Source organism: Nannospalax galili, unplaced genomic scaffold, assembly GCF_000622305.1.
Source record: "Nannospalax galili isolate Female #2095 unplaced genomic scaffold, S.galili_v1.0 scaffold705, whole genome shotgun sequence".
Classification (NCBI taxonomy): domain Eukaryota; kingdom Metazoa; phylum Chordata; class Mammalia; order Rodentia; family Spalacidae; genus Nannospalax; species Nannospalax galili.
In genome coordinates this window covers 1,392,256-1,417,957 of record NW_008352871.1, presented here as the reverse complement: position 1 = coordinate 1,417,957, position 25,702 = coordinate 1,392,256, and the positions used below count along the sequence as shown (strand labels likewise).

The 25,702-nt window shown below is 37.4% G+C and overlaps 1 protein-coding gene and 1 non-coding gene across 6 annotated transcripts in view; both read right to left on the bottom strand.

Annotated features, from left to right (window-relative positions):
* Positions 1-25,702, bottom strand: part of Robo1 (roundabout guidance receptor 1) — a 432,413-nt gene that overhangs the window by 364,435 nt on the left and 42,276 nt on the right. The window lies entirely within an intron of this gene.
* On the bottom strand, positions 1,652-1,756 carry LOC115067153. The gene has a single exon (XR_003846587.1). It is a non-coding gene; the product is annotated as a U6 spliceosomal RNA (small nuclear RNA).

Genomic DNA, 25,702 nt, shown 5'->3' with positions numbered 1-25,702 from the left:
TTGTTTTTGAAATTCCTAAGAGATACCCTAACAAAGGATACTGAGGAGTAGAATCTACTTATTCAATATGGAGACATTATTACATTTTCAAAATGTTACTTGAAATCTAAATTTTAATTAAGACAAATATTTAAATAGGCATAATCTTTATCTTATGAGGGGGTAAGTATATAATTATTTCATAACAAAATCCATGTTTATTTAATAGGGAATTTTTTGATAAGCTATATATCTATACATATACAACTTTTTAAATATTTTATTTATTACCTTTATTTTTATTTTATGTGTGAATGTACTGTCTGCATGTGTACAAGTGCACCCATGTTATGCAATGCCTGTGAAGATCAGAAAAAAGTGTCAGAGCTCCTGGAACCTGAATTATGGGCAGTTGTTAGCTGCCATATCGGTGTTGGGAATCAAACCCAGGTCCTCTGTAAAAAACAGCCAGTGCTCTTAACTACTGAGCCATCTCTCCAGCCCAACATATACAACTTTCAATGCAAAAGCATATGAATCCCTCCTCAAATTCTCCTATTTCTAAGAACATCTCCAGTATGGAAAATATGATATGTATTTATCACTATGTACTGCAATACATATTTGTTTGTTTGTTTATTTATTTAAATATAAAATATATATATTTTAGTCTTTTTGAAGCAAGGTCTCCCTGTAAGCCCCAGCTGTCCTGGAACTCACTATGCAAACCAGGCTGGCCTTGAACTCACAGAGATCTGCCTGCCTCTGCCTCCCAAGTGCTGGGACTGCAGGCATGCACCACCACGCCAGCATGAGACTAGTAGATTTTAAAATATATTTTTAATAATTTTATGTGTATAAGTGTATTGCCTGCATGTACGTGCACCCATGTCATGTAATGCCCATGGTGGCCAGGACTTGATACCAATGATACATGAACTATAGTATAGGCACTTAAATAATCTGTATGTACAAATATAGCTAAAAAGAAAACCTTTTGCCTGAGCACACATAAATGAACAGGATACAAATGTGAATTTTTATGTGGAAAACTTTATGCAACATAGTTAGAATGAGTGGAAGCCAAGCGCTCCAAAGAATCAAGCTTTCCTCTATGGGAGGAAGGCCTCTATGGGAGTAAATGAATGGGGCCACAAACCCTGAGGCATGTAGCTGCTGGGTCTTGCCCTGTGTGATCACTGGGAGTTAAAAGGCTGGATATGGATTTAAACCATTTAACAGCTCTCAATTGCTTCTTCTCTTTAGGCAACAAATAGACCTAATCATCTCACTTATCTTCCATGCCAATGCAAGCTAAGTTCTGCTTTTTGCCACTCAGGGAATATCACTTACTTGAACCTGTAATTATTTTTCCTTTCATATTTGACTGTTTTTAAAACAATTCTTAGATGCTCTAGTAGTAATATATTAAATTCCAGTTACATTATCAAAACACATTTTTTCTACCCCACTTGTAATCATTAGAATATCTCAATATAATGTTTTTTTTCCCTCATGTCCTGTTACCACTGAATTTCAGATAACAAAGTAAGAGTTGTCGCCAAGTTGCTACTTTTTTTTCTTTTATAGATACACTTTGTTGTTAATTTTAGAGCAATATTTATGAAACATGGTCTTTTCAAAAAGGAAGAGAACTTTTTTTATTTTTAATAAAAATATGGAATGCTTCACGAATTTGCATGCCATCCTTGTGTAGACCATGCTAATCTTCTCTGTATCATTCCCATTTTAGTATATATGCTGCTGAAGTGAGCACTGGAGAGCATGTTTTTTAAATAAATGGTTTTCATACTACAAATCCATATAAAATTACATGTATTTAAAGGCAACTGCAGGTTCATTAAAATAAAACATACTAAAATACAAAGCACAGACAAAAAAAGTGGAATAAAGTCCCATTTGTAGATAACTTCCTGAAATTATTTAAATATCACACATAAGAAAAAGCACTGCTTTTCGGTGTATAATCATTCTTTTCCTTTTTTCTTTTCTCTCTTTTTTAAAAAATAATTTTTTGAGAATTTCATACAGGTATGTAAGCATACAAGGTGTTTAGATAAAATCCATGCTCACTCCCTCCCCTCCAGCTCCTCCTATATCTCACCATCACTTTTTTCTGACACTGTACAGCCGACTCTTCTGCATGAAATAACTACCATTATCACAACTTCAGCAGTGCCTGATTGCTAAACATCGTCACAATTGGGCTGTTGTAAGTTGTGCTCCTTCATCAAAGGAGGGGCAAGCAGGGTCACTGGACCCTCACCAGAGGATCCAGCCACTCTTCCCAGACAACTGTATGTAATTTGACCCTAATCACACATGGTCTTCTGGATTTGGAGAGGGCTAAAGTACACAATCTGGGGGAGGCTAGGAAGAGAAGGCTTGACCCATGCTGGGTAAAGGCTTTCCAGTGTGCATATCCTCAGGTCATTCATACACTCAGCACCCCTCAGTTATCTCGGTAAGCAAGCTCAGAAAATTCATTGGTTTCCCAGTAAAACTTTAATCAAACATTGGTTTGACACTAGAACCTTAAAAGGGAATAAGCATTGCTTAGTATGTCCAGGAAAAGAATTCTCAAAACAGATGGAAATTTTGTTAATGTCATTATGTCTCATAATTATTAAAAAAAAATGAGAATGTAAAAGATGTTGAAAGGATTAGGAATGGAGATATTTTCCAAAACAGACAGAAAAATGAGAAACCTAAGCAAGTAATGAAGGTCTCTGTAGGTTTGTTATGATATATAAAGGATGAGACAAAAATAATATACACACAATCTTAAAATTTCTATGGTCATAGTTTAGTCAACTAGTTTAAGGAACAAAATCTTTATCTAGTCAAGGTTTATAAGAAAATATTTGGTTTTTTACCCATACTTTATCTACATACCACATGGTAATTAAAAGTACCAGACTGGTGGAACTAACCTTATTGGATGTTTAACAGCCATACTTTGAGGCCTATACTAATTTGGTCATAGGGACTTAAAGGACAGTTTTGTCCCTTGCCCTCCAAGATTGACTAAACTCCAGGGGACTATGGAAGATGTGTCAAAATGTCCTGTAACTGTGGTGAGTCACCTGCCCTCTGGTTCAGGGAGTCAATGGAGACCCCACGAGAAGAGCTTGAACCAGTGTCCAGTCTACAAAGAGGAGGGTCAACTCAGAGGAAACATTTCTTCCATGCCTCCAAGTAAAGCCAGCCATGGTTGAGCAGGACCTTTGACTTATCTTCACATAGATGGAACTGGTAAAAGAAAGGAGCCAGGGGCTCCTCCAAAGCCCATGTGACTCCTGAGAAACAAATCCTCAAACAACCTTAAGTATAAATATAAATTGATTTATTTGGGCCAATTTTATGGTCTTAAACACCCAAAAGGAGAGTATAACCAAAGAGTAAAGTGATCAGTAAATTTTTTTAAGAGTTCAAGGGATTACACTTCTCAGACTTTAGGCTTAAGTCCATATAAAAAGTTACTACTTTTAAGTTATCTTTAATCCTTTACTATGTAGACACTGAAATTGAACATAAATATCTGTTAAGTATTTGATTTTTTTTAATGTCACATACCTGTAACATCACCTTTAAAAATACGCTTATTTGTGCTTTCAGTTTGGTTCATTGTGATCATAGCCTTCTATTAAATCCTAATGCCTGAAGCTGGGTAGAGGGTTCTGAAGTGCTTGCTTTTCATGACTGATGATCTAAGCTTGGATCCCCAGCACCCATGTATTTGGGCATGCAGCATGTGCCAAAATCCCATTGCTGGAGGTATGAAGACAGGCCGATACCAGGGCTCACTAGCAAGCCAATCTAGGCAAAAGGATGAAAACCGGGTACAAGGCTCAGTGAGAGACCCTGTCTCAAAACATAAGGTGGAGCGTGATTGAGAAAGAAATCAGATGGTGACCTCCTGACCAGAAGGTCTCCACATACATCTGCATGGGTAAGCCAACATGCAAACAGGCATAACATATGCACACACACATTCACAATGCACACACTATTAATGTCTAGTTAAAACTCTAGTCTTCTTTTTGGTTATATATAAAATGCCTAAGAGTTTTGAACTAATTTACATTTAAAAATTTAATTCTTTTTTTCAATTTTTTAAATTTATCTATTGTTATGTTGTGTGTATGAGTGTTATGTCTGCATGTGTGTAAGTGCACCCACATTGTGCATTGCCCACAGAGGACAGAAGAGGGCATTGGATCCACTGGAACTGGAGTTATTGACCGTTGTTAGCTACTATATGGGTGCTGGGATTTAAACCTGGGTCCTCTGCAAGAACATTCAGTGCTCTCACTGACTGAGCCATCTCTCTAGCCCCTAAACATTTTATGACTTCTAAAAAAATGTAATCATAATCTCAAAAAATCTTTACATTTTAATCATTATTTACCTATTAATATTTTAAATACAAAATTTAGAGACATAATTCACAAATGTGGTGTTAGATAAGTTATATTATCAGGGCCCAGTGCTGAGAAACACAGAAAGTACCTCCAGTATATAAACAGGAATATCTTGCTTTAAATACAAACTGGAAGTACAACGTATTGAAAAATATGCTAGATTATTGTTATGATTATTTGGAGAAAATAACTAACTCCTTTTAAATGTGAGGAGTCCTCTACTAGATAGGCCAACTAATGTCAACTCTGAGCAGTGAAAGTGGCCCTGAATCAGCCCTAAGTAAATTAGAACTGCTGCTCATTTTCCATCTCTAATAAATCAGATGGACTCATAGATGGAAAGAACAGTATTACAACTCAGCTTCCTAAAAGAAACATTCTTCATGATAAGCAGTACAAAATTACCATTAAATGAAACAATTTAAAATATATTAATATTATTTGAAGATGTATTTTTGGAGGAAAAAAATGAGTTGCATCTTAAAATGCAACAAATGAACATCATAGAAAATATTGCAAGTTCGGTTTGTTCATTTGCTTCTTTGCTTTTGGGATGCCACATAATAACCACCCCCAACCTGGACCACATGCAGAGCAGACTGGCCTTAGACTTGTCATCCTCACCCTGCCTGTACCTTCCCTAGTGCTGGGATTACAGGTGTGAGCCACATGCTCAGATTAAAAATGAGAAGTTATTGACAGACTTATTGACCAAAAAAGAAAAATAATTAACTGAAAGTGTATAAAAGGAAAAGAATCTCATATTACTAGGAGATTTAATGCTTAGTAGTTGTAATCCAAGAATAGAATAATCTACCCACTGTGAAAGTACAGAGAGAAATTCAATGCAAAGAGGAAAGCTTTGCTAAATTCCCTCCTTGTTTGTTTTCTTTATGTGGTTTAATTTTTAAACCACACGAATAATGGTTGTTAAATGGCAGAAGTCCAAAAGAAAATAATCTAAAACAATGCATGGAAGTAAAATTATTTCAACTCAACAAGTACTTATTGAGTGAATATTCTGTGGTTGGCTTTACAAAGTGTAGAATGAAACTAAAATTTTACAGTACCAAAGGGGCTTGTAATTAGTATTGTAGAACAAAGAGAAGAGACAAAAACCTCAGAACTTGCATCTAGGCCGTATGGTAGATTTGCTAAGTTTTCTAAATTCACCAACTAGTTACAGAGCATATAAATCTCAAGAAGGATACCATAAAACCCAAATGATCTGTATCAATATATATTGAGTGCATGGAAAATACAACATTTCAATATGGGATAGTCTGGCTTACTTAATTGTTTTCATCTGACTTTGATCTGATTCCCAACTGAGGGCAGTTAGGAGACTGAATGGCATAGACTAGGATTGTCAGTCAAAATTGTGTGTAAGCTGTGAGGGATGAGAAGGAGGCAGACAGATGGTGAGATTAAAAATCCGACCAGATATGTGTAAATATCAAAAATATTCTAATCAGGGCTGGGATGTAGCTCAGTGGTAGAGTACATGCTTAGCTTGAGCAATGTTTTGGTTCAATCCCTAGCATTTAAAAAAAGGAGAGAGAGAGAGAGAGAGAGAGAGAGAGAGAGAGAGAGAGAGAGAGAGAGAAACAGCCAGAATTATGGTGCTATTAAAAAAGAAACATTTTTTATTATCTGCCAGTTCAAGCCGATAATGTTTATACTGTTATGCTAAGGTATCTCTTTCTTTTTTGACTTTTTTCTTTGATTTTTCTGATGATTTCATATGTTACATATTTAGATACCCTCCCCTATCGGTGCCCCCTTATTGCTCCCCACCCAATTTCATGTACTCTAATATATATTACATATATAATATAATACAATACATATATATATATATGCCTATATAGTCAAATTTGTGTCTCCAAATGCCCTTCAGTGTGTGGGTTCATCCACTGGAGCCCAGTCAACCTACCAAGAATCTTACCATTAAATGAAACTGAATCTCCCCATCCCAGTAGTCTTCCATTGCCAACAGTTCCTCAGATAAGGTTAGGGATATGTACCTACTTCCCCAGTCTATGCTGGGATTTTGCCTACCTTGAGTTTATGTGGGACTTCTCATGCTGTCAGCATTGCTGTCAGTTCATAGGAGTACGTGACCAGATATCTAGAAAACTCTGTTTCCTTATGGTCATACACCACTTCTGTCTCTTACAGTTTCTCCACCCCTTCTTCTGCAATGATCACTGAGTCTTGGGAGGCAGAAGTTTGATATAGGTGTTCTATTCAGGAATAAGCACTCTTGGCCAGTTGTGGATCTGTATTAATCACTATTTACTGCATAAGGAAGATTCTCTGATGAGAGTTGAGAGATGTATTAATCTACAGGTTTAACAATAAGTCATTAGGAGTCAGTTTAGTACCATATCTATTAGCAGAATCATAATAGTAGGCTGTCTCCTATGGCCTGTGACCTGTTTAGCCTCTGGTTGTATTGGATGGGCGTGTCCTCCAAATGAACCAGTAGCAGCTGAAGGCCTGAACCCTAAGAGACCCTGTAGACTGAGAGACTGGGGGGGAAATAGTCACCCCTCCCACCCAATCGATAAGCTTCAATTGCATGAGGGCAAGGGTCTAAGGACAGAGTGAGGAAGCCAGGAAGTGGCGAGAAGTCTCTATCTTGGTGAGGTGCTGGTGGATTTCAAAAAACTCAGCCAAGATGTACTGGAAAGAGCCCATGAATGTACACCTCTGTAAGTAATTCTCTTTCAGACATCATAAACTTTATACAAAAACCCACATGGAATTCATGGTGCCAGTTTTGTGGTTGGGTGTTAGGTCAGCATAGGCCTGGGAGCCAAGAGAGGACAGCATGGGCCTCCCAGGAGAGAATTTGGCATTACAGATTCCTAGGCCTGATATCAATGTCAGATATGGGCTCCATCCTATAAATATGCTAATAGACTTAAACGTGTACATTTAAACAACTAATTTAGATTTATGTAACTACTAGTCTTGTATAAAGAAAAAAGTAAAATAATGACAACAGAAAATGTTTAAGGATTCAACATTTTCACCTGGAAAACAATAAGCTGAACATTATTCCTTATATTTTGTTTGTTCTGTTTCTCCCTAACCATTGCAGCACTCCATATTCTCAAGCAAAGATAAAACAAAGCTTATACCCATTTCAGGAGTTCATGATAGTTTTAGCATGTAATGCACAAAATGCTAGTGTAACAGTAATCTACAGTAAGTGCCCTTTCCCCCATACCCATGAAAGAACACTTCTTTTCACTGTCAGGAAAATCCTTGTCCAGCTCTCTTTGCAAGTCTGACAAGCCTCCAGGATTATAAGACTTGATGATTTCAGAGATAATAAACCAAAAGCTTGAAAAGAGAAGGAAAAAGGAACTGAAATTCATATGGAGCATGAGAGATTTGAATGCATAGGAAATGATTGGGACAATACTGTGCTCAGTGTAATACAAAGAATTATTACACAGCTTGGTTTCATTGGACATCAAAGCACTGATATGTTCAGAATGTAGTACAAAACTACATGGAAAACTACAAGCAAGGAGATTTCAAGGTCTCTAAGCACAAAGTAGTTATGGGGGCAATATGGACATTAATTGCTCAGATTTAATAAAAACAAACTGATTGCATTATTGAACTGGATACACTATTGAACATCATACTGTACTCCACAAAACATAGAATTTGTATGCACTAATCAACTTTTAAAAGGAGATAGAAAGATTACACCGATTATTACCCACTGCATAAATGTATGTAAAAATGGTAATAAAAATTAAAAATAGAAAAAATGGTAAAAGTTGATGGTACATTCTCAAAGTCTCAAAAAACATACAACTAAGATTGTTTATAGTCATCTTAAAGTCAGAATAGCTAACATATATACACATTTCAATTTCCTTAGCTGTATAATTTCTTACACTCATCATAACATTCTGAAGTTATAACTACTATAACTAGTTATAGATATAGTAGTTATAACATATATACATATAACTACTATAACTACTTTGTGCTTGGAGACCTTGAACTCTCCTTGCTTAGAGTTTTCCGTGTAGTTTTGTAGTATCCACCAATTATAGATGAGACAGTAGTCACAGTTAGTATCCACCAATTATAGATGAGACAAAGAGGTACAAAGGGTCAATAATGTCCAAGATTTCATCAGTACTAATTGATGGAAGAGTATCAGATATTTGACTTCCATTCCAGAATCTGGACATTTTACTGTGAAAGCTGCTGTAAGGTAACAGGTACAATGGTGTAAAAATGTCACCTTGTTCAATACACCGAATAGAGGGGTAGAGGTGTAGCTTATTGGAAGAGCACTTGCCGAGAATGTAAGAGGCTCTAGGTTCAGTAATACCCCGAGTGCTTCCATTTTGTGTAAGTTTAACTGGTCAATTACCTGGTCATAGGACCACCCCTCAGAAGGTGGGGCATCCTAAATAGATGGGCAGAATACCTAGTGCATTAATGAGATAGCAAGGTTTTCCTGCCTGGAATCCCACCTTCTAGTGCAGAACTTCAGAGGAGCCACAGCCATGTAGGTCTCTGTAAGTCTGTCCACTTTTCTGAAAGGCATAATTTCCCTGTTGCTTCTTCATGCCTTTGTTACTAAACTTGCTTTAAGACTTTGGGATCCCCCTAGCATCTTGTATTTCTTTATTTTCTCCAAATTGTTCTTCTCCCAGCCATGTGGCTGCCAGCCAGCCATGTGTCTGACCCCCATGCCTTGTTCCCTCCGTTCTCCTCCTCAAGGTAAGATTATTATTCTCCTCCTCAAGATTATTAACTCGCCTGCTCTGAGGATTTTTCTTTAAAATGCAAATAAAATTGTAAAAGCGCATTTTGGCTGATTCAAAACTTTTGAGTCTGGGTAGTCTCCAGGTAGTCCCGAACTCTGTAACATTTTCATCCTAGGACTTAAAGGATATCCTGTATAGATCAGTATTTTTGAACCTTCAAAATTAACAAAAAGGAAAACTGTAACACAAAAATATGGCAGTTAAGAGAAAAGATATGGTGGAATCATAGTCACAATACATGAACTTTTATTTTAGGCCTATAAACTTCTACATCTCTACAGCCTTGGTTAATGGGTCAGTTTCTTCATCCATAAAATGAAGCTAACACAGCATGTTAAAGCTGGAATAAGAACAGATAAATTTGTCAGCTCTCACATTGTCCAAACAAAGAAAAACTAATCACCAGAGGGAAAATATTTGATCAAAGTTGACAACAAATAAAACTCTCTGGCTAGAACCAGGAATCTGTTCCTCTGAATCCCAAGAACACAAGACTATGAGCTAAACTTTTCATAAAACAAACAAGGAAGCAGCCTTCTCAGTCTGTGGAGGATGAGCCTGCAAATTCTTCAAAGTGAATGCAAATTTCTTCGGAGATATGTGGCCACGTGAAAGCTGTAAAGGTTCAGAAAAGGGCTGAGTCTCAAAATACATAAGGAAATTTTCTGCACTTTTCATTAGATGGAAAAAGAAACTCTTTGAGGGTCTGCTTAGTATCTCCAAAATAAGTTGTGCAGAGCTGAGAATCAAAATCAAAGGTCTGAATATGTTGCCATGCAACACTCCTCTGCTTTCTCACTATAAACTTTTTCACACCTACTGTTCACTTGACGCTGGCCTCAGGGCAGGCTGAGTGAAGCAACACCTATTATTTCTCCTTGCCCTGCGAGGAGGCTCAAGTTATTTTCTATAGAAAAGTATTTTTACAGACATTAACATTAGTTAAAAAAACAGAAGGGGGGCGGAGTGAGACTGGGAATATAGCTCAGTAAAATCCTTGTCTAGCATGCAGGAAGGTCTGGGTTCAAGTCTCAGGACCAAAACAACTAAGTATAGTGGCCCACACCTGTAAGGAATATTTGCACCCCAGAGATAGAAACAGGAGGTTCAAAAATTCTAAGCCACCCCTGTCTACACAGTGAGTTTGAGATCAACCTGGGCTATGTAAGATCTTGCTTTTTCAAAACAAAACAGAATAAAACAAATTTTTTTTTAAAAAGAAAGAAAAGGAAAGAAGGAGCACAGTAACAGGCAGTACTGTATCAAACTTCTTTTCAATGTATATTTTTACTGAATTTTTGCATCTTTCGTATAACACATCTTAATCATATTTGGATCCCCTCCCCTATCTGAACCAGCCTATACCCCTCCACTAGATTTCATATATCCTGTCACATATGTTAAAGCTTATCAAGTCAAGTTTGTGTACCCAGATGTCGCTTGGTGTGAGTTCAGTCTGGAGCCTAGTCAGCCTATCTAGAGTCATTCCCTTAAGGAAGACCAACTCTCCCTCCCCCAGCAGTTATCAGCTACTAATAATTCCTCAGTTATTGTTGGGGCCTGATACCCATTTCCCCATTTCTATGCTGTGTTTTTGTCTGACTGAGTTTTGCATGGGTCTTGTGCATGCTGTCCCCATTGCTGCAAGTTCATATGAGCAAGTTCCCAGAGGCCTGGAAGACTGTTTCCTTGTGATTATGCATTAATCCTTGCTTTACAATCTTTTCACCCCCCTCCTTCTGCAATGGTCCCTGAACCATGGGTAAATGAGGTATAATATAGGAGTCTTATCAAAGGACACACACTCTGCAGTCTCTTATTCTTTATACTTTGGCTAATTGTGACATTCTGTGTGCATCACACCCTGTTGCATAAGTATCAAGCTTTTAAGACCTTAGCATCTTTCAGTCATGTATGAGGCATTAAGTCAATGAGATTCCATGTCTTCTCTACATTATCTTGTAACACTGTTGATAGGAAGGTGGCTATAAAAAAGATTAGAGCTTTCAGGTTGGAAGGGGTTACATATATTGAAAGTTTAGAGTCCAGGAAGAACATAATGATATATCCAAAGCAAAATATATACACTAAATTTTCAACAGAAAGGATTAAATGTAAAGTGAAATGGCCAGACTCTTTTTCAAAGAGAAATGAAGTTTGGGTTGTATCCACAGGGCTGGACAAGATTTAGGTTGGTCAAAAGTTCTTAACCACTAAAATTACTTGATGTTTTACATTTTTTGTTTTTAAATTCATTTGCATTTTTTGTTTTTAAATTCACTTTTTTAAATTTTTGTGTACATGTGTGTATCTTAATGGGTGTATATACATGTGTGTGCAGGTGCCCACTGAGAAAAGAAGACAGCACTAGATCCACGAAGTTATACGGGTGCTGGGAACCAAGCTCAGGTTCTCTACAAGAGAAGCAAAAAATCTTAACTGCTGTGCCATCCGTCTAGCCCCAATATTTACATTTTCTTAGAGAAGACCCAGCAACAGAAAAGGCCATTGGATTCTTCAAGATGGACACTGAGAGACAAAAAAAAATTGAAATCCATGGGTAGTCATAACAAATCATTTAAAATGGGTGGCTAGAAGGACAGAAATACATTGCCTCGTGGTTCTGGAGTCTAGCAGTCAAGATTAAGAAGTCACTAGGGTTGGTTGTTCCCAATGGTAACCAGAGGGTATCTGTGTGATGTTTCCCTCCAGCCTCTGCAGCCATGCTGGCTGTTCTTGACTACTGTTCCATCACTCATGAACTCTACACTGTTTCTTACATGACATGGCATTTTCTGTGTCCAATTCTTTTCTAAGAACAGGGTTGTGTAGGATTAAGTTTCAAGACAATGATCCCATCTCATCTGGGTTGTCTGCAAATAACACCATATACACAAGTGTGGAGGGTAGGACTTCAACATTCAGAGGAAATAATTTCACCCATAAGGCTAGAATAAGCAGAAATGGGTAGAAAGGATGGTTAAGTGAAGAGAAGAGAGGGGGGAGCAAAACTAACATGGAGACAACCAATCCATCATGTGAAAGATGCAGCGGAAGGCCAGCAGACAGCAGGAGTTGAAATGCAAACTTCAGCCTAGCTTTAGAAATCTAAGCAAGTTCCAAAAAGGCTTTTGGATTCTCGCCTATTGCTGCACAGAAGTTCTGGGGCGATTCGGAGAAGTAAAGCAACATGCTGGAAATGTTTTCTAGGAACACAGCTAGTAGTAGCTGGGAAGGATGAAGTGTGTGAAAAGAAATTCAAGACCTGATGAGGTAACCATCTCATTATCCAGTGGTGAGGCTGCTCGAGTAAGAAGTGAAAAAGAAAGGGAACATTTGAAGGAAGAATTCAGAAGCCTAGGTCCAATGGTTCTGAGGCTGAGGCATAAGGTCTAACACATAGCAAGAAAGCCAGCTTAGGGCTGTGTTTACTCTAAATATACTTGTGACTAAGTAGGCAACCAACACTGACAACTTCAACATTTCTTCATGTATTTATATGACTTACTACTCTATGAACAGTTTAAACACCAACTTGAGATGACAGAAAAATTGTAGAGGTGAAGCCGGGTGTGGTGGTGTATGCTTTTAATCCCAGCACATGGGAGGCAGAGGTGGGTGGATTTCTGTGAGTTCAAGGCCAACCTGGTCTACATAGTGAGTTCCAGGACAGCTGGGGCTGCAGGGAGACCCTGTCTCAAAAAGACCAAAAAAAAAAAAAAAATTGTAGAGGTGAATAGTTTTCCTTCTCATTCCCACAGAGCTTATTCTTTCAAGAATTATGTTTTAGATTATCAGTAGTTATAGTATATGTTACATATTTTCTGAAATTATAAATAATATTAAATCAGTTCAGAAAAATGATCACAAAACGAACAGTCACATTTAAGATTTAATGTGAATTCCACATACATTATATATAGATATACAGAGAGATAGATACATCTGGATAATATGCATAATTTGTTATAATGTAGCAATATTAGAATAAATCCTGGAGACTGTTCAAGTGTATTACTTAAGTCTCACTCTTGTAAAACATTTAATACTGTTGTATACAGTAATAAAATTATTGAGGCATTTACTCCTTTGAGTAAATTAAGGAATGTTTTTGAGAGGAAGTTCTTCAGTGGGGAAATCCCATATACATTTGTAAGTCTTAAAATGATACCATTCCAAATCAAGTCCTCAAGCCATCTACATAATTTGTCTTTGTTACTCATGTTTATTTATTGAAAAATAAACAGAAAAGCATGAAATCTGTTACTGTGTTTAAATACTTTTAACTTGAAAGGTAATTCTGTAAAGAAAATATTGATTCATACATGAATAAATTCATAATTAAAACGGAAAAGTTTAAAATGATTCCCACTGGGCATGGTGGCAAACACTAATCTCAGAACTCAAGGGAGAGAGGCAAGGGGATCTCTGTGAGATGGAGGTCAGCCTGGTCTACATAGTGAGTTCCAGACCAGCTGGGGCTACAGGGAACAACAACGAAAAGTCCCAATACCTTAAACTCTGTGTAAGGGCAAATTTCCACTTTTCTTAGAATGTAACCCAACATTATCAAACGTGAGTTTCTTGTCCTCTGTGAGGAACAGAGGGCTGTGTGTTATCCTGGAATACAGAAAGCCCCCATGAGGCTCTTCGGCATATGAAACTGAACTTTTATTTCATTTCATTTTATTTTCACTAGCTTAATTTGAATAGAAACATGCCATAAGAATCTACTGTTAGAGAACATCCTAATCTTTATGTGAAATTAAAATACACAGGGAATACCCTCAGTGTGACTCTTAAATATAGGCATACATCACAATGAAAGTCATAACATGTGTAAGAATTTTACAGTAAACTGCAGCAGTGGGGGCTTAGTAATAATTCAGATGTCATGGGCTCCCATTCCCAATGAATTCAATCAAATCTATCTTTAAGGTCTTCTCTTTGAGACAGAGTCTTACTCTGTAGCCCAGGCTGGCCTCAAGCCAAACATACTGTGTCAGCCCCCTCTGAGAGCTGGAGCTATAAGCCTGTGTGACCAAGCCCAACAAGAGAGGCTATTTTTAATAAGAGCCAGAAGTAATTCTGATGTTCATTATAACTTGAGAACACCTGATTCATTCCTATTCCAAAGTGGAGTGACTGTTCTTCTCTAACAGGAAATATGAATTTGTTCTGCTTAACAGTTGTATTCTAATAGAAAAACATATTGTTTTCATTTAAATAACATTGGCCCCTCCTAATCAACATTTTTATAGAATTCCATCTCTTTAGAAAAGACTGGAAAATAAATTATTTCTCTTTCTAAAACAACACTAGGCATCAGCTAATTTCCCTGCACAAATGCTACATGTGTCTGGTTTAATCTCCATGGATCTTACAGTAAATGAATTAGCTGCCTTTATTATTGCATCCAATTCCTTGTTTTTAATTCTACAGGTTTAAAGCCAGATTCCTATACTTGTTAGATAAATTTATGCAGCATTTTTCTGGCTCTCAATTTCCTCATCTGTAAAACAAAATAAAGCTGGAATGACAACTGTTCCCTTGCAGGAAGGTTATGATAGCCAGATGTAAAGAACCCAGCAGAGATCTGCACACATGTAAGAAATGCTAGATATCCAGTTCCCTTCCTCCTAGTGACTGTTGTTTCTATTTATTTCTCTTCTAATCCACTTGTCAATACTGCTGATGGTTGCTGGAAACCACTCAACCCTTTTTATGCACGTTGTACACAAATGTGACCCACTGGCTTCTCCTCAGTGAAGGAGCTACTTCTCCCAGCCTCCCACTCACCCCCAACCCAATAGTGTGCATCTCAGCGATTGTTCCACTGCCCTGTCCTATTACTCAGGCCATACCTAGTTCCTCTAACACCAGTCCTGCTTTCCTGCTCCAGATTATATTTACATTTGACCATACATGGAACATCCTTGATTTCATTCTCTGAAAGGAAGAAAACTAGACACTGAAGTGTTTCCCTACGTTGGACCCAATTTTGGATTATGATTCAAACATATAACATTTAATACACCTTATTTCTCTCTCTCTCTCTCTCTCTCTCTCTCTCTCTCTTCACACACACACACACACACACACACACACACTCATGACCCTTCAGTTATATTTTGTAGTTCTAGGGTTGAACTATACTCTTTGATATTTTTTAACTTTAAAAAACTAATTCCTCAGTTCCAGGGTATCTGATACCCTCTTCTGACCTCCATGGGCATTTCAGGACACAGGTGTTTTTATATTACATGCAGGCAATACACTCATACACATAAAATAAAAATAATAAATAAAATATTTTAAAAAGCTAATTCCTTATATTACTGTTACTGATTTTTTTAGATCATGAATCTAATAACAATGTTTCAACATATAATCATTCCTTTATCCTACAGTAAAAAATGAACAACTACTCTTAGATTAGGGTAAAATTGAATGGTACCATGAAGAGAGGAAAAAAAGGTGTTTCAACTTTCTCACACTGCACATACGATTCTTCAGAGATTTAGCTGCTCTAATCTTCTACATGATCACGTCACACATAGGAAGGACATTTGGGGACTAGAAGGGCAAATGAATAAACTTTTTTTTGAAGTCTAAGAAACTATGGATAAGGGTAAATCAATATTTAGTGTTTAAGTGTTTATTTTTGAAGGTTTATTTAAAAATATCAAAAGATCTTCAAGATTTACTCATTAGATCATGGAAGAAGCCATGAGATTGAAATCTGGAGAAAAACCACTTTGATATGTCAACTTCATAAGAACCTTGAATGCTTGGAAGTCCTCAAGCAGAAAGCATGTTGTTAACTGCAGAAATAACTTATTAAATAAAAAGTGAATTTTTTAAATGACAAAGGAAATTCTTTGATACAGAAAAAGTAAAAAGATGCTAAAAAATTAAATTTTACCAAACTTCAGTCTTCTTTCTTGGGAGCTTTATTCAAGGTCAATTCAATAAGAATAATAACTTTCAAAGTATAAATTTTTACATTAATGATGTACCATGTTATCTTTTTCTGCTTGACAAATAAGCTTTACTCATGTGATATTCCAGTAAATCTTAAATCACATTCATTACTTGCAAGGCTAAGTAAAAAGGAATTTTGTTGAAGATACAACTAGGAGGCAAGGCTTTCTGTAGTGTATCTTAATGTATCCCATGATGCTCAAATTTTTAAATATGTACAGATGAAGAAAGGAAGGTTCAGAATATTTGGGTACCTCAGGATCCAATATTTAATAAGGGACTAAATTTTCGTCTCATGCTATATCAGTATAGTGAAATCATGTACATTCTGTAAATTCAAAGTACATAAGAGGGGATTTCAAGTCATTGACAAGCTCTGCCAGAGAAACTAAACAACTACTCTTGCATACAGTGCACTTCTATTAAAACACAAGAAGATTAGTTCTCTGATGGGCAAAATACGGTTTCCCCACAGAATATATTTACTTTTTAGCTTTGTTCCCCAAGTCAAATGGCTACTAAAAATCTAACCGCTATAAAACCTCGGACATGAAAAACCAGGTTCCTACTTTCAGAAAGGATGAAAGAGCGCTCAACAGAGGACAGTGGTGTAAGCATACATACAAAGGCTAACTCACATTGCTTCCAGTAATGATTTTGAATCACATATTTATTAGATTGCTAAGTAGCTGCTACAGGTGCTGGAATCTCACACAGCAAAGTAAGGTTAGTCAAGCATAGTCTTCCCAATCAGGACATTTGAAAATGCCTACAACCATAGTAAAATTGAGTAAATGTATAGTGAACACCACTTCCTGCACATTCTTCCTGTACCACTGGAAAGCACAGTCTCATTTTATGTTTCCTCATTGGTACACATGTTGCCCTGAAACAGATGTCTCTTGTGATGTGCCCAGCAGAGGCACACATATCCTTAAACCTCACATTTCAGAATCATCTTTCAAAAAACCCAGGAGCCAAACATACTGAAATGATTATTTATTTGAAAAGCCTATGGACAGAAACGAAATTTTGTATTGCACATCAAATTAAAAATAAGTATTGGATGTTTGCAGAATTAAATTACTATTATTAAACACTGCACATTCCCACATACTGATTGAGGTATAAGTAAAATATTTCCCACAAAAAATCAAGAGTTTGACAAATATTATTCATTTGTAACTTTTGTAGTTTGTAGATCTATTTCGATACCTAGAGGAAAGAGAATGCTCTATAAATGGGTAGTATGCCTGTTTTTGTTTTATTTCTTAAAATAGAGGAGCCAAATATTAAAATTAATGGAAAACATAAACACTCCCTCAAGAGGATTTCTTTTCCTTTTGTCACTTAGAACTCAATAGTGTTTGAATGAACAAAGTTGCAGTATCAACAATTTTGTAGAACTGATGGGATTATTTGCTTCTCTGATTAAATAATATAGGAAAAAAAAGACTGAACCCAGGGCCTAAGCATAAAAAAGGCCCACATAATGCTGTTCCCTTCTGCTCTGCTTCTTGATGATGGGCAAAGAGACAAAGGGATTTCTCTGATTAACAATGCAACACAGCATGATGGTATAGACAGCTTTTTCATCATTAAGGACTAATCTTTAAAATCAACTAATCCAATATTACAATTTGTAAAATTTGTTAAAGAGAGATTCCTTCACATGTTTAAGGAACAAAAGGCATGACTGGGGTGAGGGATTTGGTTCAACTGGTAGAGTTTTGCTTAGCATGCATAAGCTTTAGGTTAGATCCCCAACACCATATAAACAGAGGGTAGTGTGCACACCCATAATCCTAGTACTTGGGAGTTTGAAACAAGAGGATCAGGAGCTCAGGGCCATCCTCACCTACACTGTAAGGTCATTCTTTTGAGACCATTTCAAAAAAAAATTGGAAGAAGGAGAGAGAACAGAAGGAAGGAAAGAACAAAAAGAAAAAGAAAAAGAAAAAAAGCAACTCAGAATTGTCATTTAATTATCACCTCATAAAATGCGAAAATGAAATAGGTCTCAAATGATTTGTTCATGGATTTCTATCTTGAAACAATCTATAATATAAAATAATGATACTATTCAACCAATGACATACTTAAACTCTCTGCTGAGATAGGAACAAATGGCTTCAAGAAATGTTATTTAATTTTAATTCACAAAATGTTTAATCATCCCGTTAGCCATGAAGCAACTAGTAATAACAATCAGGTGACTCAGCCAAGGTTATTTAGTCAGTAAGAAAACTCAAGTTCTGCGTCTACTGTTATCATGGTGCTAGCATCTAACTCAAGCCCTCCCACTCAAGAGGCAGGCATTCTACATCTGAGCTACACTCCCAGCCCATGGAGCTAGGACTTGAGTCTAGGTCATCTGAATACTGTTGGTGTAGATGAAAACAATGTATGCTGTTGTGTTCTCAGATGTGACAACAATAGAGTTCACAGGATAAAGTGTTTCTCAGATTTAGTACAGAGGATAATCACCTGAGAAGGTGCTACTAAAAATGTCCAGGACTCAACCCAGGAGTTCCCATTCATACGTTTTGGAGTACAGCACCAAGAAGCAACATCCCATAACACAAAATGACAGGCAAAACAGTGATACACAAAAAAGAGGTCCAGAGGCAGGTGATGGGTTAGAATGAAAAGGGTTAGAACAAGTTGTTAAAGTTCCTGACCAATGGATCTCTCCACTTCCAACTCAGAAATCCTGGTAAAACTATAACCCGGCAAACACTAGAGACCTACAAAGCCTACAGCTAATGGACGAACAGACGAGTGTCTGACAGCCTGTGGGCATAAACAGATAGCAGTATAATGTGACCGATATTTTGAAGTTTTTAAAATGTTGCCAAGGCTATTAAGGCTTTAATAAATATTCAAAACAAGGAATGTGGCCATTGGTCATGTAAACAATTGCCACATAACTGTCCTTACTCCACTGTGCACATTTTAGAATTCATTTCATTTCTTGTATCAGCAAACCCTTAGTTTGAATATTTTGCAAATAGTGTTAAAAGTACTGGAAGGGTTGCTAGGCAAACAGGGCAGTTTCTCCCACATTGTGCTCTGAAACCCAGGTCAGAGCAACACTGTACAATCATGATCCTCTCTCTTCTAAGAACAAGAAGAGTGGTTTACAAGTTTACCATGAAATAGCTTGAGAATTTTCCATTTTGAGACTTTGAAAATGTAATAGTACGGAGAATTCCATTACTTAAAAAAAAAAAAAAAAGCCAGGTAAAGTGGGTTTTTGCATGTAATCCCAACAGGGGAGGCTGAGGCATGATAATCTCTGGCTCCAGGTTTGGTTCCCATTAGGCACCAAACATCCATAACTTCAGTTCCAGGGGATTCAATGCCATCATCTTCTGACCTCCATATACACTATACATACATAGGACTGACATCATGTATACTTGACAGTATGATAGTCCCCATTTATTCACAACTCAACATCCCTCATTATTTCAGATCACTAAAATCATTCCCTCAGCTGTTAAGGAACATACTGAAATTTCCTTCAAGTACATATTAGTTGAACATAGTCATGATTTCTGGTGGCAGTGGGGGAACACTTGGCTGGAACAACTTCCCTCCATTGTTCTGGAAATAGATTCCATTCCTAGGCCAGTGCAAGAACACCTCCAGTCTAGTAAAGCCAGTTACTAGTGACACCAGAAGTGTTCACCGGGACAACAGGAATCCTTTCCTGGGATTTTCCAATCTGGAGCTGGCAAGGAAAAACTATCAGATTGTAACTTGCCAAGCATCATGTTTGCTTTTGCAAGGAAAAGAATTGCCTTTAAGGTAGGAAAGTAAAATAATCACAAAGGCAGTAGAAGAGAGAGAAGTCAAATATATTGATGGCATTTAGTCACTGATTTCTTTAGTCCCTAAGTCTGACCTCTCATATATTTTCTGTAGCTTCAGAACACTGAGTCAATGTGTTTTCCATTACTTAATTGATTTTTTTTCATTAGAATATAATACCTTTAACACAGTAATTTCCCTATTAAATTCAGATTTTTATTTCCCTGAGCTGTACCCTCACTAAGATCTCTTTTAAAACCATTTATTTATTTATTTTTAAATATTTTATTGATATTTTTGACATTATGTGTATGAGTGTATTGCCTGCATGTATGTAAGTGTACCTGTGCAGTGCAATGCTCAAGGAGGTCAGAAGAAAAACCTGTAACTGGAGTTACAGAGAGTTGATAGCTGTCATGTGGGTGCTGCAAACCAAACCCAGGTTCTCTGCAAGAGCATTCAGTGCTCTTAACCACTGATTCAAATCTCCAGGACCTAAAACATTTATTTATTTTTGTTACTATACGTGTATGAATATTTTGCCTGCATGTTTGTGTGCCCATGTCATGCAGTGCCCACAGTGGCCAGAAGAGGGCACTATATTCCCTAGAAGAGGAGTTACAGGCCATTGTTAGCTGCCATGGGGGTGCTGGGAACTGAACCCAGGTCCTCTGTAAGAGCAGCCAGTGCTCTTAACCACTGAGCCAGCTCTTCAGCCTTCCTTGCTAAGATCTTGCTAGGACTTTTGATTCTCAACTCTCCAATTTTCTACTTAGTTCAAGTTTTACTTACCTCCTCTTCTTCCATGACCTAACTAATACAAGTTATATTTTACTTACTAGAGAAAGAGAATAGCACCATCCATAATCTGTCTTATTTTCATCTATACCTTGCATTCAAATGGTCACACATCTGTATACTATTTATTTAACTGTATTGTTAACAGCTTACAGGTGAAACCTGCATGTTAAAATTATCTGCAATCAATATGGTATGCTGTGATAGTTAAAATTCATTGTCAACCAGACTAGATGCAGAATCACCTAGGAAATACATTCTGGGTGTATCTGTGAGAATGTGCGGGCACTGTCATCCATAGACTGAATTCTGGGATTGAAAAAAAAGGGAAGCAAGCTGGAAAGCAGTATCAGTGTCTCTCGGCTTCCAAACTGCAGACAGGATGCAACCAGACGCCTGATGCCTCTACTGCCGCATCTTCCTAGTATTTATCATGCTTATATTCACATTTTGGGCCAATGCAAATCAAATCAAAATCCCCCCAGTCTCTTTTAGAGTTAAAGTTGGTTTGTAGCCGCTGCCATGTGGGTGCTGGGAATCGAGCCCAGGTCCTCTGCAAGAGCAGTCAGTGCTCTTAACCGCTGAGCCATCTCTCCAGCCTCTGTGTGTATTTTTTAGTTTCTAAATGTATTGCGTTGATCTGTATGTCTACCTTTATTCTGTACCACACTCCAGTGTACATTGATTTTGTTTTTGCTTTAGCCTCTCTCTCTCTCTCTCTCTCTCTCTCTCTCTCTCTCTCTCTCCTGTGTGTGTTAGGAATCCAACCCAGAGATTCATACATGCTCTACCAGTTCAATGTAAAATGACAGGCCCAAGTCCAATGCAACAATTTCTATTACTGTAGAAAGTCCATTGTATTCAAAACAACATTACATTCAATGTTTGGAAGGGGGGGAGGGGAAGAGCGAGGGAAAAGAGAAAAAGGAAAATTCCATTGTGATTCAGAATTCAGAATGCTAGACTTAGAAAATTATGAAGAAAAAAAAGGCTTGATGGAATGTATTTCTATTGAAAACTGAACCAAAACTTGGGTAATGGCTGTGGATTCTTCAGACAGATGGTGTCAACAGACTAGTCGATTAGTCAGCTTGGCAATGGAAGGAAAGATAGCTTTATGAAATGCCACCAAACTGAATATATGAAAGAAGAGAAAGAGGCTCGAGTCTGTCCTCTGATACTTGATCCTGGTTACTGCACAGTCTGTAAAATAGGCTACTCTTGTCACCAGTAGTTTAGAGTTCCCTCCAAAGATTTTCATAGAAATGGTTCTCAGAATGTGAAAGCCACATCTCAGCAGGGACAGCTGGGCTTAACAGGTGAAGGGATCCCATCTCATGGTTTTCCCATCAAGGCCTCACAGCTGATTTTCTTTCTTCATTTTACCTAATATAAAGAAACATGTGCAGCCTTATTTCTTAAAGATACATCATTTGAAAATGTACTAGAGATACAAAGTTCCTATTTACAGACTGAAATGTAGTAATTTAATTTTTGGTTGCTCAAGGTAGAATTTTATATTAGATTATATTCAACCAAATTAAAATTAGCATTCAATAATTCTTCCCCAAGCGTCCAAGGCATGTCCTACTAATGCCACCAAATTAAATCAGACCCAGAAAGTTCAATTTGATTAATTTTCTTGGTGAATTTGGGGCCCTTCAAATGTAAATTAGTAGTTTCATTAACATGGGAATAAGACCAAGATATGGGGCCCTGAAGACAAAAATAGTTGATCTGTGAATCAAAAAAAACAGTCCTGCTTTTCAAAAGTAAAGCGCCTAGCTCACATCTCCCAAACTCCATTTACTGTTTGACATTTCTAACATGATAAAGAGATTGCAGTCATTTATATTTAAATCTTTTCCAGTCAGCTCTGATAATAAAGAACAACCTTCTGGTTTGCTCTGAATATATCATATGCAGGAGAAAGAATGTCCACTGCTTTCAGGTTTCTGTCTGTATTTAAAGGAAATTGGAGCAGATATAATAACATACATGATTCTTATTTATGGTTGCATAAAAATAAAATGAGGATCCCTTCCTGTCCTTTTTTATTTAGCTTTCTGACACAAGTTGTCCCATAGCTCAGGCTGAACTAGAACTCACTACACAGGGGAAAATAACCTTGAACTCCTGATCCTCCTACTGCCACGCTTAAGTGCTGGTATTGCAGGATTGCACCACCATGGGATCTAGCTCCTTCCTTCTCTATTCAGGGGAAATGCTGAGGGGGCCAATGGAGTTTTTCAAAAACAAGAGCTGCATCTCAGAGAAGCGCCACACTTCATCATGTAACTAGCTGAGCATATTTATGCCACCAGCTTCTTGGCGTTGGCTTCCAGATTTAAAAAGAAACAGTAATTATGGAGAGAGAGTATGTAAATAGGCAATACCATCTAATTTAAAGGTAAGCTTTTAATAAATATTTCCTTTCAAGGAAATCGTCTTTTTGAGACGATCTCCTTGCTGCCCAGCTGGCCTGAACCTCACTACATAGACCAGGCTGGTCTTGATCTCACAGAGGTCTGCCTTCCTCTGCCTCTCATGTGCTAGGAGTAAAGGTATGCACCATTGTGCACAGTTCAGATCTCATATTTCTAATCAGCGAATGAAAGATGCTGCTGTGAATGGCAAATTACATTCTTCAATGTGCTATCCAATGATCACTGAAATGAACATCAATGTCTTTCATAGCCCAAAGTGCCCAGCAGCAAAGAAAAAACAAGGGAATAAGTGAACCCTAGCACTTAGCTGGTGATGTGAAACTGTGGTTCTATAACACTGCACTTTGATCCTGAAAACACTATCTGATTTAAGGTGACATAAAAGACATTCACTCAACAAACACTTGAAATAACACAAATATATAGTTAGCCAAAGTTTATTCTCCTGTTTACTTGACTTAATTGATTGTATGTTTCTTTTAATGCAAAATTTAATCAGAGTTGGCTCTTCAAACCAGTGTATGGCATGGACTAACCAGGCAGGATTAAGTTATGACTGTGCTGACCATAACAGACTCAAAGCAAAAGCCATAGTAGAACTGTTTCAACAAAGGAAAAAGGCAGGGAAGAGGCATTCTGTTGTAGAGATTCATTACAACCGTTCCCACCCACGTCTACATGGGGCTTGACCTAAGATCCCCTCCCCACTCTTCTATGAGTCTCTTTTGCTTAGACAGTTAAGAGCCCATGACACATAATTCTGACTGATAGATCCCTCAAGAACCTGTCTCCTGCATCTCTGGGTTGATACACAATTTACTATTTTTCAACAGAGATTCGTAGGTAAGAACATACATTTTTGATTGGTTGGTTTTATTTAAGAAAGGGTCTGACCCTGTACCTCAGGCTAGCCTGGAAATTACTATGTAGCCCAGGTTGGTCTGGAATGCATGCTAATCCTACATGTCAGCCTTCTGAGTGCTAGGATTATAGGCGTATGCTACCATGCCCAATTGACAGCATAATTCTTAGCTTTTTGAAGCCCCCAAATCCCCTCAGCAATTCTACTAAACTCCTGGCTCTTTTCTATAGCAGCATTTGCCCAATTTCAGTCCTATGACAATCTTATACTGATTCTATATTTTTATTTCTGTTTTACTATAAAATACATGCATTCCTTCGGAAGCCTTTCTTAGCTCAGTATGATCAACTAACAATCTATTCTTTCTGAAAGAAAACCAATGATTTGAATAATCATAGCTCAAATGGTTACTTGGCTTAAGAGAGTAAGAACAGATAATTTCCTGCAAACTTTTTTAGACCAGTATATCAAATTTTGTAAAATACAATCTAAGATCTAGCTTACCACATTTGAGCAACAGAATCGGAACTCTTCCTAACACCAAGTATATTTTTTTCCCTTTAAATTTCCTCCTAGAGTTTGAAACCAGATTCAATGGAAGCTTTAAAACCAAAAGATTAAAAATGACATTAAGCTACTTCTTGCTTCTAAAATAACTTTACCCATTTAAACAGAATATTGCCATTTTTCTACAGGATAAATTCCAAACCATGTATGCTGCCAAGTAAAACTTTCTACAACCTGACCTCAGAGTGCCTTTTAAACCCAATTCCTACAATTCTCCTCTAATCTAGAAAAATCAGATTACTCACTGAGAATGAAACATGCTTTGTTCTTATTTACATACTTCCCTCCTCCCCCAACCTCATTTCACTCCCATTCCCTCCTATTTGCTTTCTTCAATGTGTATGCTTTGAAGTACTGATCCTGGCTTCAATTGATTTCCTGTCCCATATTTGAATCATTCTTTGTTCACTGGATTCTCTCTCTCTCTCTCTCTCTCTATATATATATATATATATGTGTGTGTGTGTGTGTGTGTGTGTGTTGTGTGTATAAATTTTACTTTTTATATTTTTTCACTCAAGCTGCAAAGAAAGATCTATGAAGGCAGGAACATGGGTCTTGGGGGCTTGTATGAGTCCCTAGGTTTCCATCATTAGCAACAAAAATCTGTAGAAAAGGCATCTTAATTACAACATCTAGCAAAGTATCTTGCTTCAAGCACCAGTTGTATCATATGTGTTTGTATATATGTGTATGTGTGTGTGTGTATATATGAATATAATCCATAAGTAACATTTGAAAGAAATAAAGTATAAAGGAAAGTAACCATTAAAAAAATCATTTGCTGATTACTATCCTCAGGCCTCTTGGGGTAAGTCTACAGCGCAGCTCTCCGCACCGGGACTCCCTAAGCCTCATTCACCCTTCCACCCCCACCCCCACCCCCCCGCCCCCCCGCCTGGCATTCTATACTCTAGCTTGGACCCTGTGCCATTCCTAGTCTTGGGGCCCCAGACACCTGGGGAACCAATACTGTTTCCTGATCCTTCTCAC